Below are 13,437 nucleotides of genomic sequence, written 5' to 3'. Positions count from 1 at the left end.
TGTACCTGGCACTAAGTATACAGCCCTGCCATGCTTCGCACTGTACTGGCACTGTACCTGGCACTGTATTTACACAGCATGCCATGCTCGACACTGTACATGATGCTACGCACTGTACTTGGCACTGTAACTACACAGTCTTACCATGCTTCACACTGTACTTGGCACTGTAACTACTCAGCCTTGCCATGCTTCACACTGTACCTGGCACTGTAACCACACAGCTTTGCCATGCTTTAGACGGTACTTGGCACTGTAACTACACAGCCTTGCCATGCTTTAGACGGTACTTGGCACTGTAACTACACAGCCTTGCCATGCTTTAGACGGTACTTGGCACTGTAACTACACAGCCTTGCCATGCTTTAGACGGTACTTGGCACTGTAACCACACAGTCTTGCCATGCTTTAGACGGTATTTGGCTCTGTAACTACACAGCCTTGCCATGCCTCGCACTGTACTTGGCACTGTAACTACACAGCCTTGCCATGCTTCACACTGTACCTGGCACTGTAACTACTCAGCCTTGCCATGGTTCACTCTGTACTTGGCACTGTAACTACTCAGCCGTGCCATGCTTCACACTGTACTTGGCACTGTAACTATACAGCCTTGCCATGCTTTAGACGGTACTTGGCACTGTAACTATACAGCCTTGCCATGCTTTAGACGGTACTTGGCACTGTAACTACACAGCCTTGCCATGCTTTAGAGGGTACTTGGCACTGTAACTACACAGCCTTGCCACGCTTCACACTGTACTTGGCACTGTAACTATACAGCCTGGCCATGCCTTGCACTGTACTTGGCAATGTAACTACACAGCCTTGCCATGCTCGACACTGTACTTGACACTGTGATTCACAGCCTTATCACGCTTCCCTCTGTACCCGAACCACTGCTTACACGGCTTGCCATGCCTCGCTCTGTATTTGGCACGGTTCTTGGCACTGTAACACACTGCCTTGCCATGTTGGACTCTGTACTTGGCACTGTACTTACACGGCCTTACCATGCCTGACACCGTACTTGGCACGGTACTCACACAGCCTTGCCATGCTTGACACCTTCCTCAGCACTGTAATTGGCACTGTACTTGGCATTGTAATTACCCAGACTTGCCATGCTTGACTCCGTTCTTGGCACTGCTACCACACAGCAGGGACATTCCTGATACTGTACCTGTCCCTACACTAGCATACACAGTATTTAACACGGTACTTCACTGCCTCGGCACTGTGCTAGCATAGCACTTGGCACCAGGCTAGCACCGGGCTGCCACTCCACTTGGCACCGGGCTGCCACTCCACTTGGCACCGGGCTGCCACTCCACTTGGCACCACGCCAATCGCAGTAACACCTTTCACAGCCACCGTGCTAGGCACTGTACTGCCACCTTACCAGGCACCATACTGCCTATTCTCTGGCATGGTATTCTAAGCTACAGGCCTCATTCCGCAGTGTGCCCACAATCTCAAGGGAACTTCTATTTCCTGGTCAGGATTCCTTCCTAGGTCAGGGACTGCCCTAGCCAGCCGCTCCTGATCCGATAACGGCACAAGAGACTCAAGCGCAGGCTTTCACCTCCGGTACGGATTCCCTCGTAGGGGCGTCCCAGCCCCTACTGGCATAGCAGAGTTGACCGCCCGCCTGGATACGATCAGGTCCTGATTCAGGTGGTATTCTGCCTCAGTGTCTCACCTCCAGGAGGAGCTAGCAACACAAACCCATACACCTTCCGGCCTCCAAGGGGACATTCATCTCCTTAGGGTCACGGAATCTTCCCAGGATCCTTCCCACCTTTACTTCAAGTGTTAGAGGAAGATACCTTTGGCATTCCATCCCACAGACAACTGCAACTTCTCATGCAGTCCGAGCGGGTCACCAGATAATGGCTAACCGACGTTCCAATGCCGTTATCCCCTCCCTAAGCCCGACCAATGAGGACGGAGGGATTCCTTAGACCCCATCACCGGGTTCCCAACCTTATCCCGCAAGCTTCCTTGGAGCCAGCACAAGTGCTTAGCCACTCTTGACTATCTCGGTAACGGCCTGCCATTTACGTGGCTCCACCTATGGTCAGCCAACCTTCCTCAGGGACGTTACTCACAACCATGCTTCCCAGGGCAGATTCCGGTCGGGGCCAGAACCTCCTAAGAATCTCCGATAAGCTACAGGGGAAAAAGGGGGACATTCCTTCCCCAACCGAAGACCAGGCCTCCCCCTCGTCAGGGGCATTCCTTCGCCCCAAGGGCTTCTAGGCTCCTTCCCAAGAATCATCCTCACAGCCTTCCTCTGCTAGGCTCCGGTTCCAACCGCTCCTAGTTCACCCGGCAGGTAGACTACCAACCAAACCCACCCACAAGTCCTCCTATGACCATTCCTCAGGGAAGTCACGCTCCTACAGGAGACAGCCTCCATTCTTCTAGGACGCGTAGAATAGTACCCTCGCAACTCTCCGCGAACCCTTGTCCAGTCTGCCAACTAGGTCCTTCATGTCCCAAACATCCTGGGATCACCAGAATCGACAGGTACCCTGCCATCACCCAAGACTCCTTGGACCGAGGTGTGATAGCCCAGTACCTGCAGGACCAAGGTCCCGAGGTCCATACTCCATCTGTTTCCAGTTCCAGAGCAAAATGGGCTCCTTGTCCAGTACTAGACCTGAAGCATCTCAGTTCCTTTCCGCTTCTTCATGACATCCATTGGAAGTACCATGCCTACCTTTGGACTCAATCGACACTCTGCATGAATCTCTCACATGCTGTCTGTTCGCACCTTTTCCATGCGATCTCTGGGTTCAGATGCAGTCCTATCCCACTGCTACCTCCACTCAGTCTCACCTACGTGGCCTGCAGTGGAATGTCCTAGGTCTGCGGCATTGCTAAAGTCGGTCCAAAGGATCACATCCTCCACAAGACGTGAGTTCCCCCGGGCGGTGCCCGACACATCTCATCAGCCAAGGGTTGGGTCCCACTGGAACCACAATGGCGGCTCCTGCCCACGGACGCCAGTCTAAAGGGTTGGTTTGTAGTTCTGGACCAATCTTGACTCAAGGGACCTGGTCGGCCTTGGACATACGGCATCTAATCCACACTCGGGAGATCTGGACACACCGCCTAGCTCCCTTCTCCCCCTAGGAGGTTAGGCCACTTAGGCCAGTCAGACAACGGCTCACGATAACCGGTCGCAACTATCGGGCGGAACGCAGAGCCACCGAGTCTCATCCAGGGTACGACTCGTCGCCCTGATTCAGCCTCCCTAAATCAACGGCCAGCCTTGCGCTCCTAGCACCCAGGTTCAAGGAATCTCACCAGACGTCATCCGTACCAAGATGGCGGCCCAGAAACCGGTATCCTGGAAACCTACCACCCTGTTAGAAATCCCTTTAGACCGGGGCAACTCTTCTGCCCATCCATCCGGATTTTCTCTCGATCTCATGGCTTAGGCCCTTCCTACTGTCTGGACTTGGGTCTCCCTGGGGATCCCTTAAATCCAAAATCTCCCCTCTGTTGCCCTCTTCTACCATGTCTGACCATTGCCTGACATTACCACCCCGCCCAGGGGGTCCCGCGGCAACTTCCTTCCACGATTCCATTCCCCCATGGGACCTGCCACGCAGACTGAGCGCCCCCCAAGATTTCCTTCCACTTGTCCCAAGGTGGTCCCTCCACACCAACCAGGACATCTCCATCCCTTCCTGGTCCACATCTATCTTCTTCCACACTCCCTTCACTGGTTCTTGCTCGGAATCTGTAACCATTCCAGAACTAGCACACCTGCCTATCGGCCTCCCTCGCCTGGGCCCAGAAGGGTTTTTCGGGTCATTAGAACCTCAATACCTCGCCAGATTAGGGAAGTCATTCGCAGAGCATCATTACCAGAGGGAGGTCATTGCCTCTCAGCATAAAGCTCATCCCACTAGGGGTTTTTGGCACCCCTTGGATCTTCAGGAACAGGGCCTAAGACGATCAAGCCCGCACAACCGCCACGCGGCCCTCTATCCAATTCCTTACCAAACTTGCTATATTGAGTTTGTGCAGCATATCCCTCTCATTCGGAGAAGGAAAGACACTGCATGCTTCAGTTGCCTAAAACCGCTTCTCCCACCCTTCTCTAAACGGGACAGCTTTGGTATGTCCCCATGGTCCCTGTGTCCCACAGACACCTGTAAGAGAAAAGGAGATTTTGTGATACTCACCGTTAAATCCTTTTCTCTTAGGACGTCTGTGGGACACAGGGCTTCCCCCCCGGAAGCGGTCCCTTTTTTTGGAAAGTTCTGCCTATTCTATGTAGCTCTGTTCTACTGTCTCTTATCTTGTTGACAAAACTGGCTCACTCAGGAAGTGACGGGGGGGTATAGTAGCGGGGAGGAGGGGCTTCTTCCTCTTCTTCCTATTCTAGTGTCCTGCCTCCTGCTGGTACCTACTATACCCATGGTCCCTGTGTCCCACAGACGTCCTAAGAGAAAAGGATTTAACGGTGAGTATCACAAAATCTCCTTTTCTGCCACTGATGCCTTAAAAAGGGGCTTGGATGATTTCTGAACAAGCATAATATCCAAGGCTATTGGGCTCTTCAGATCTACAGCTAGTCAGTATATATATATGTATATACTGGATAGCACCCGGTGAGTGCCGATTCCCTGTGGACTATATACTCATATAATATATATATATATATAACAGTCCACACGACAGCACCACACTCCAAAATCTGCTGCTCTGCAGCTGCCCCTGTGCACGGGATATCATATAAATATCAAAATAAAACAGCTGTACTCTACTTACTGCTCCTTTTTAAAAAAAAAATATGCTTGGTGAGTCCCTGACTGTAACAAAGGTGTTTATTAATTCTTAATAAATAATTAATATTAATTATTAATAAACACCTTTGTTACAGTCAGGGACTCACCAAGCTTATTTTTTTTAAACAAGGAGCAGTAAGTAGAGCTTGTACAGTAGTAGATAAAGGCACAGCAGCACCAGCGTAACTTTTGTGACCCACAGCCTGAGCAGCACCAGCACCCATCCTGTTCGTTCTGAATTTTAAGTGAAATGGCTTGCTCAGCCATACTCACATCTCGCGAGACTTGCAGACAACTACAAAAAGGACCGAGATGCGGAAGCACCTGAAGGAGCCGGAAAGAGCCGAAGACAAACGCGCGGAAGAAGCCGTGAAGATCCGAAGATAGCGGTGACGGAATGAGCCGAGAAAACCTGCAGACGAGCAGGACTCTTAAAGGCACCGCGGGACATTTTGATAAGTATCCGGGACAGCAGGCAAAAACCGGGACTGTCCCACGTAAAGCGGGACAGTTGGGACCTATGCTAGTTGGAGGTAACAGCCAGTGAAATAGTGGATGGTGGTGGGGTGTTAAAGATCATGGGATTTGCCTGTGTGGGGGAGGAGGGAGTAAGCAGCCACTGCAGGTAGGCCTAGCAGTCTAGATGTGATAATCCCATAACCCATTTAGATAGTATGTTCCTAATTGGAGAGCTTTCTCCTCCTCCATACCCTACACAAGCAAGTTAAACTTTCTCCAACACCATCGCAACCTCACTGACTGCTACACTGTCTGCAACTTCCGTTTGAAAATGTTCAGTTCATTTTATTTATTTTGCATTGTGGGCTTTCATAAGCCAATGGGGGGCCTTATATGCCCTGGTCTGACGCTGCTTGCATATGCCAATAAAGTAAATAGCATATGAATTTCCATGTTCAATTGCTGCCATAGAGATGTACAGTATTAAGAAAGAAGCAAGTTTTTAATTCAACTCATTCCATACTGAGCAAACCTTTCCATCCTTGGAATAGTTACATGCACTGCTAGTTTCTACTGCTTTTAACTCAAATAAAAGTACATGACCAAAGAGAAGAATAACTGCTTTGAAAGTTTAGGTGTATCTGTATTTTACTAGGCAAAATGGCAAATAATGTGAACTGGATTCAGCGTTCAAGTGTGCCAAGTTTTGCACAGATGCTAAAGAAGAATTTACCTGCTCAAGCTCCAGCTGTGAATCTGAGCTCCACAGTTTCCACATGCTGCCCATATGTTGAACCTGATTGTGGAACAGCAAAGGTTACTCAAATCACAGGTATTACTATTTTTTCTCTCTTTTTTGTTACATTTCATTTTGATATCTGGGGAGTTTCTACTCTTTATATGGAAGAACTTTAGCCCCACTCTGCTTTGTGCCAAATATGGAACTCCTGAATGGTATTAACATCTTGCTTAGCGATAATCAACAAAGCTTATCCAAACCATTTGTTAGATGTTCATGAAGATATAATTGAAAACCTTAATGAACACGTTAAGTTAAAGATTTATCAAAACGTGAAATTAGAGCTCATGACAGAAAAAACTTACTAGATGGTTCTAAAAATCCCGTAAGACTGAATAAAAAGTGGTTGAGTTTTTCTGTAATGAGCGCTACAATTTGATAAAGCTGCCCTTTATACATTGTGCATATGGAGACATCCCTACATTTGCTGCGGTCCCTGTTGGGCTTTAAGTTAGCAGTTAAGAGTACTGCTACTTTCATATGTTGGGACATAATCGACAATGTGTGGATCATGCGTCTTTGACTTTCAGCATCTCTTAATAAAACTTTGTTTAACATATTTAGGTGACTTGGTTTTGTTTCTTATTGCTGTCAGCAAAAAAGCTTTTCCTGTATTTTAGGTTTTCCACAGATTACTTTCCCAGAACCATTTTTATCAGAAATGATTGTATCTGCATCACTCTCCTCACTGCCACCTAGAAAGGTTACAAAGGAATTTGTGGTAAAATACAGACATGGTGACCTCAATCCTGTTTCTGCTTTATACCAGTTTGCACAGATGCAGCGAATGGAAATTGATCTGAAAGAGACTGTAACAACAGGTAAAAATGCTGCTTACTAGATTTCTTTACATAAGATATCCGAGGATAGAATATCAAGCTTGGGTATGCCGAAAAGCCTGAAATAAAATGAGACTTGCCTATATTTGTAAGCTGCAGCTCTGAAGCTCCTTCAAATATCTGCTTAAAGTTATGTTTAGTGATCCGAACATAATATGAAATAATTGACTGTTAATAAACCTATCCGGCTGTGTAGAAGATGTATAACAATCTGAAAGGGCATGTTGATGTCTGATATACTATAATAATAATAATTCACATTCTTAAAGTTTCCTGTGCTTTAGGCACTATTTCAAATTGCTCCAGCTCTATTGTTAAAATCATGTCAGACCCTCTCCAATCTGCATTGTGAAGTGAAGTACACTTTAGAACTTTTATCTTCCATTAGTACTGTCAGACTCTGTTTCTATACTGGCCATAATTTTGGCCTTGACAACAATCAAATATTACATGTTTTGGGCTAAGCTTTTGACCGCTTTGATAGGGGATAATTGTCTGGCTTGATAGTGCAAAATAAATACATCTATTTATCCACAATAAATTGTTATTAAAGTAGTAGTATTTTTAGATTTCTCCTTCTATCAAAAAACAAAACCACATTTCAACAAATACTTTTGTAAAAGTACTTTTGTACTTTTTTAAAGAATGCATTACAAAGCAATTGCTTGAAAATAACTATTGGTTAAAGAGAGTCCAGTTTAATTCCATAAGGGAACAGTAAAATTGGTGATGAAAAAGTTGGCCAGAGTAATTGTGGTCCTTACAAATATAGACCCAACTGTATTAGATCTGGATTAGATTGGATCCATCTTTCAAACCTTGTTAATACAATGGAAAACAATGGAGATATTTTTCATACTGTAAACTATGGACACAAAGTTATTGTATTGTCTTTTCTCATCACAATAACTTTTGCCATATTCGACACTTTCGTGCCGAGTAATTTCAGTGTTTTTTTTTTTTTTTTGCTGCTCTACCACACTTATCTGTGGGTATAACAAATAAAGCAAAAACTTGGTTTTCGTGGATTACTTCAAAGATGCACATTTTCCCATTACTGCTAAATTATGTGTGATTGCTTTTCATGGTTCTATAATGTTCAAGGTATGTGAGACTATTTTACAGATCCAGATAATCCTTATGGTGGTGATCTCATTCCAAGTTAATAGTACACCCATATACATTGATAAACATTTTTTTATAGAGGTTGAAAGAACTTAAATGCCTTCAGCGCCTTGAACCAATTAGCCCAACATCACTGAACCTTTACTAGTACTAGAGCATGGATAATCATTCAGTAACTGCATCTACACAGAGTTCACAACAACAACATCATTTCAAGAAGGGTAGAATCTGTTTTAAAGTCAAATGTTTTCCTACACTAAGGTTCCCATTCATCCCCAATTCATAGAGAATGTCCCTGCTTCAGGACCTTGGTCCACAGGAAACGTCCCTTTGTATGGCTTATCTTCATTTGGAACTTGATTGCGATGTCTAGCTAATCAGCTGGGAGAATGCATATGTTATTAAAATGCTTTCATTAGCTTTGCTGTAGTCACAGCATAAAAGGCAGCTTCATAGAGCTGCAGACAGCAGGGCATTGGAAGAGAGAAGGAGACACGGCCAGTATTAAACAATATATTTCAGATGAATTTAATGCAGACTTGTCAAATTCGGAGCAGCAGATCCGTCTAGATCGGGGGTCTTCAAACTTCCATACTCGTGAACCACAGTAAAATATAAAAAGATTTGGAGAGCAACACAAGCATCATAAAAGTTAATGTGCCAAATAAGAGCTAAGATTGGCTATTAGGTAGCCTCTATGCACACTATCTGCTTAAAGGAAGCTTTATTTGGTAGTGAATCTTGTTTTTATTCAACCAAAACTTGCCACCAAGTCAGGAATTCAAAAATAACTATCTGGATTGGGGACATTTAGAGCTACATCCAAGGGGTTGGTGACCCACTGGTTGGGAATCACTGGTCTAGACTCTAGATCAGTGCTGTCCAACTGGCGGCCCGCGACCCCCCTCTGTGTGGCCCCCCACCTTGTCTGGCTGCTTTGATGGCTTACTCTTGTGTAAGCTTTAAATGGTATCAGTACTGAGATTAACTGCCCCCCCTGCATGGTTCTCACCTCAGATTCAGGCTGTAATCAGGCTTTATTGTTTAAATATGTAATCCCCTGTGTTCACACCTTTTAATCTCTGCATTGTTCACCCCCTGCAGTGTTCACACCTCAGGCTCAGGCTGTAATCACCCATATTGTTCCCCTGTTCACACCTCAGGAGCAGTAGAAACCCACAAATAATCCCTGCACACTACAAAAAGAACATATACTGAGGTGGTACTGCAATTAAAAAGTTTTTTAATACATAGTTATTGTGCAGACTGTAGGAGCAGTGCCAGCATTGTGTCACTGTAGGCTGCCTGTGTGTGCCATACACACAGGCAGCATAGGGCAAGCAGAGTATGGCGCACACAGGCAGGGTAGGGAAGGCAGAGTATGGCACACACAAAGGCAGGGTAGGGCAGGCAGAGTATGGCACACACACAGGCAGGGTAGGGCAGGCAGTGTATGGCAGGTTTTTGCTGTACTACAACCATTAATATGGGTATGTTCATGTGATAACATGGGTGTGGTTTCAATTGGGTGCGTTTCAAAAAGGGGAGTGGTCAAAACTGGCTTCCATTATCGGCCCTCCACCACGTAGGTCGGAAATATTCCGGCCCTCGGTACAACAGAAGTTGGACAGCACTGCTCTAGATGATGCAAAGGCTTGTGTATACTTTAGTTTGCAAGATAGTTTAGAAGGGTGTCGGGGTCAGCCTGCATTTATCAGATAAGTGGCTTGTTTTGCGCTGGTGGACGTTGTTGTGTTTTGTTTTTCCCCACCAGTTTTATTTTTCCTTCCTATGGGCTTCATAATGCTGGAAGATGACAAAAAGGCAAAAGTGAAGCATAGAGAAGCGGCAGGAAATGGCTGATTGAATCTGACTCTGCTTGTCCATTAGGCTCCTCTCCTGCATTACGCAAAGACTATTGCTATTTTAGTGAAGCAGAAGAATCTCTATGTGTAAATGAAGGAGCAGTGCAAATGGACAAGTAGCAGGAGATTGAAAGTGATGTCAGGCATCTCCTGCTCCATCTCTACTGTGCTGCTTCCTCTTCAATGACAGGACTGCTCGCATATACAGAATTTGCATATGAAGGTATGTGGGATGGTATACGCGCCGCTGCAATGTCCCGAAGTCGCCCCAAAGTTGTCTTGAGAGGAAACTTCAGGCGACTTCGGGACATTGCAGCAACGTGTATGCCATCCCACAGGCAATTTACATTCTAGCCGGTGGGATGGCAACGAAGGTTTGTTGTGGCGAGACTAATCTCCCCTTGTGCCACTGCCCTTAACTATGGTAAATTCACTTGAAAATTCAGGGACACCTCTAATAAATTTATGTTGCAAGGCTGCATTGATTGCAATATAATTTAAATGCTATCAGTGCAGCACTTCTAGCTGGATTTTTACGTGTCCCTGAATTTAAGTGATCTAGTAACCCTGTTTCAAACTTAAAGGGGAAAAAACTTTTAAATGAAGGGAAAGATTTAACAGTAGAAAAGGGAGGTAAGTACTATAGTGGTGGGCAAGGGAAGGCAACTAAAAAACGGGCAATGCAGATGCTTCACAGAGAAATAAATATTCCAGATTGCTCATAAAACATTGGTATTGTGGCAAACAATCACTGAATCAGCAAGCAGGTAATGGAGGGGGAGCCTTCGGTGTGGTGAAGTGGTTCAGCGTAGCTGAGGAACAGCAGAACTCTGTAAGGCAGTGATCCCCAACCAGTGGTTTGCGAGCATCATGTTGCTCTTAGTGCCCCCAAACCAGGTAGGTATTTTTGAATTCCTGGCTTGGAGGCAAGTTTTGGTTGAATAAAACAAGATTTACTACCAAATAAAGCCTCCTGTAACTTTACAGTGTGCATAGAGGCTACCTAATAGCCAATCACAGCCCTTATTTGGCACCTCCATGAACCTCTATGATGCTTGTGTTGCTCTTTTTACATTTGACTGTGGCTCACAAGTAAGAAACATTGGGGACCCCTGCGGTAAGGAAAAGGCAGAGCTGATGTGACTTATTGCAAGAGCTGAACAGTATTTGACATTAATAGCACTCAAAGTTTGAAGCTTTAACCTTTTTTTTTTATAAAGACCTCCTTCGTGTTATTCATTAGTTACCGGCCTGTTTCATAACCATAATTGTGGGGATGTTAAACTTGCAGCCAGTTGTGAATTATGGCATCTGTTTTGAAGTTTTGTTTAAACAGGAAGTTGCCGATATTTTGTGACTTTGAGTGGTTAATGTTAAAGTGGTGTGACCAGAATTGGGGCACAGCCAATAAAAAAAAATGATGGTATGCTTCACTTGCCACCGGTCTCAAATCATAAAAATCTGGTAACCTTATCCTACACCTTAGTAGGGATTTAATATAATATATTGTGCGGTATTTCCATTCTTTTGTTTGTCCAGTTTGCTATGTTTTTTCCTCTGTAATTAGAATTGTTCACCTATGCTCAGGATATTAACCATGACAGATGTAGCTGAGAAATTCAATAGCAAACAGTATTAATACATGGTATTCAGTAATAGCTCATGCACTGTGAAAGTCTTCTGGTATTGTGGCCCAAAAATATTTATTTTTCTGTACTTCTTTACCTGGTGTTTAGTGACAAAACAATGTTTTTCATTTGAATTAGGAAACGTCTTTGGTGCTTATTTTGCATTCTGTGCTGTTATTGATGGAATTGAATACAAGCCTGGAATGAGGCAAAAGCAAATGCTGCAATTCGTGCACTTGATGAACTTCTTCTACATGAAGATTCTGAGTTACCAGGTAATTGGAGAAAATTCTTAGAAAATACTTCTGTTTCTGCCATTCTAAAACAGCCATCTTAAAAATCTTAGTTAACATAATATTCTGTAAATGTAAAAAAACTTTCGGTATAGTTGACTTTATGGTGTTTTATTGTGTTCAACAATGTTTTATCTGGTGCAATTGGAATACATTTTCTTGAACTCTTTCCAAAGGCTCTACAAGAAAAGCGCAAGGTATAAAGGTATGCATTGTAGAAATGGAGCTGGCTAGAGAAGTTTCAAGTTAACCTTTAGTATGTTATAGAATGGCGATTCTATGCAACTATGGTCTTCATTATTTATTTATTTATTTATGAATAATGTGCCTATTTCTTCGAACTCTTTTCAACTTTAAAATTGGGTCACTGACCCCAGCAGCCCAAAAAAATATTACTCTGTGAGGCCACAATTTTATTGTTATTGTTACTTTGTATTACTTCTTTCTATTTAGGTTATTTCCTATTAATATTCCTGTCTCCCTTTAAAACCATTCCCTGGCTGCTAAGCTAATTTGGACCCTAGCGACCAGTTATCATGAAATAACTGTAAAGTCTTAAGATTTCTAAAGGTTAAATAGTAATCATGAACTTTACACTGTGTTTTGTTACTGAATTTTTGTCTGTCAAATTTTGTGCAGCTTTGCATTAGTGTCTGTGTATTCTTTTGTAAATTATACTTATTCAAGATTTGATTTTAATTTTAGCTCCACATTCTGAAAGCCTAAACATTATGGAAAATCCTCCTCTCATACCTTTGAAACCAAAGGTCATAACAGAAACATCTACCATTTCAAGAGCACAAACTGCTAAGTAAATGGCCTAACAATTTTTTTTAAAGCTATATTTAAAAAAAGAAAAAAATATTTTATTAGAAAAAGGAAAAAATAACCCAGAAACAGATAACACAAAACAAATTACAATTGAATTAAATAATATTCAGTTATTGTCAGATTCAGTGATATTGATTCGTGCAGGCTGAACCACAGTTCAGCAGGATATTATTGATGGTGGTTGCAGGTGTGTAAGTGCATAGGAGGGTTCTATGGTCAAGAGTTCTGCACTCAAATGCAAAAATCATATACAGATATATGACCCATTATCCAGAATGCTTGGAACCATGGGCATTCCGGATAATGGGTCCTTCTGTAATTTGAATCTTCATACCTTAAGTCTACTGAAACTCAATAAAACATTAAGCCCAATAGGATTGTTTTGCCTCTAATAAGGATTAATTACATCTTAGTTAGGATCAAGTACAAGGAACTGTTTTATTACGGAGAAAAAGGAAATAAGTTTTTAAAACTCTAAAGTATTCGATTACAACGGAGTGGGAGACGGGCTTTCTGTAATTTCGCAGCTTTCTTGACAACAGATTTCCGGGGTAATGGATCCCATACCTGTATATGCCGAGGTGCACAGTTATAATAAATGAACAAAAAATTATATTAAGTTGGCCCACCCTATAAAAAAAAATGTGACTTTTATTTTCTACACATTATACAGGTATGGGACCTATTATCCAGAATGCTGGAGGCCAGGGTTTTTCCGGATAAGGGATATTTCGCTAATTTGAATGTCCACAACTTAAGTCTGCTAAAATTCATTTAAATATTGAATGAA

The 13,437-nt window shown here is 43.6% G+C and overlaps 1 pseudogene; it reads left to right on the top strand.

Annotated features, from left to right (window-relative positions):
• The first annotated feature begins 5,871 nt into the window (after window positions 1-5,871).
• The window catches only part of LOC116410957, a 46,984-nt pseudogene continuing 39,418 nt past the window's right edge, over window positions 5,872-13,437 (top strand).

Source organism: Xenopus tropicalis, chromosome 1 (assembly GCF_000004195.4).
Source record: "Xenopus tropicalis strain Nigerian chromosome 1, UCB_Xtro_10.0, whole genome shotgun sequence".
Taxonomy (NCBI): domain Eukaryota; kingdom Metazoa; phylum Chordata; class Amphibia; order Anura; family Pipidae; genus Xenopus; species Xenopus tropicalis.
This window is presented reverse-complemented; position numbering and strand designations above follow the sequence as displayed.